The sequence below is a fragment of the Bison bison genome, unplaced genomic scaffold (assembly GCF_000754665.1).
Source record: "Bison bison bison isolate TAMUID 2011002044 unplaced genomic scaffold, Bison_UMD1.0 scf7180017858395, whole genome shotgun sequence".
Classification (NCBI taxonomy): Eukaryota; Metazoa; Chordata; class Mammalia; order Artiodactyla; family Bovidae; genus Bison; species Bison bison.
This window is the reverse complement of record NW_011488967.1, coordinates 3,918-5,357: the sequence shown is the minus strand read 5'-3', so window position 1 is coordinate 5,357 and position 1,440 is coordinate 3,918.

Here is a 1,440-nt window from a genome sequence, read left to right as displayed (position 1 = left end):
GTCTGACTCTTTGTGACTCATGAATCGCAGCACGCCAGGCCTCCCTGTCCATCACCAACTCCTGGAGTTCACTCAGACTCACGTCCATCGAGTCAGTGATGCCATCCAGCCATCTCATCCTCTGTCCTCCCCTTCTCCTCCTGCCCCCAATCCCTCCCAGCATCAGAGTCTTTTTCCAATGAGTCAACTCTCCGCATGAGGTGGCCAAAGTATTGGAGTTTCAGCTTTAGCATCATTCCTTCCAAAGAACGTCCAGGATTGATCTCCTTCAGAATGGACTTGTTGGCTCTCCTTGCAGTCCAAGGGACTCTCAAGAGTCTTCTCCAACACCACAGTTCAAAAGCATCAATTCTTCGGCACTCAGCTTTCCTCACAGTCCAACTGTCACGTCCATACATGACCACTGAAAAAACCATAGCCTTGACTAGCCAGACCTTTGTTGGCAAAGTAATGTCTCTGCTTTTGAATATGCTATCTGCTGCTACTAAGTCGCTTCAGTTCTGTCTGACTCTGTGCGACCCCATAGATGGCCTCCTAGCAGGCTCCTCTGTCCCTGGGATTCTCCAGGCAAGAACACTGGAGTGGGTTGCCATTTCCTTCTCCAATGTATGAAAATGAAAACTGAAAAGTGAAAGTGAAGTCGCTCAGTCGTGTCCGACTCTTAGCGACCTCATGGACTGCAGCCTACCAGGCTCCTCCATCCATGGGATTTTCCAGGCAAGAGTACTGGAGTCGGGTGCCACTGCCTTCTCCAAATATGCTATCTAGGTTGGTCATAACTCTCCTTCCAAAGAGTAAGCATCTTTTAATTTCATGGCTGCAATCACCATCTGCAGTGATTTTGGAGCCCCCCAAAATAAAGTCTGACACTGTTTCCACTGTTTCCTCATCTATTTCCCATGACGTGATGGGACCAGATGTCATGATCTTGGTTTTCTGAATGTTGAGCTTTAAGCCAACATTCTCAGTCTCCTCTTTCACTTTCATCAAGAGGCTTTTTAGTTCCTCTTCACTTTCTGCCATAAGGGTGGTATCATCTGCATATCTGAGGTTATTGATATTTCTCCCAGCAATCTTGATTCCAGCTTGTGCTTCTTCCAGCCCAGCATGTCTCATGATGTACTCTGCATAGAAGTTAAATAAGCAGGCTGACAATATACAGCCTTGACGTACTTCTTTTCCTATTTGGAACTAGTCTGTTGTTCCATGTCCAGTTCTAACTGTTGCTTCCTGACCTGAATATAGGTTTCTGAAGAGGCATATCAGGTGGTCTGTTATTCCCATCTCTTTCAGAATTTTCCACAGTTTATTGTGACCCACAAGTCAAAGGCTTTGGCATAGTCAATAAAGCAGAAATAGATGTTTTTCTGGAACTCTCTTGCTTTTTGGATGATCCAGCAGATGTTGGCAATTTGATGTCTGGTTCCTCTGCCTTTTCTA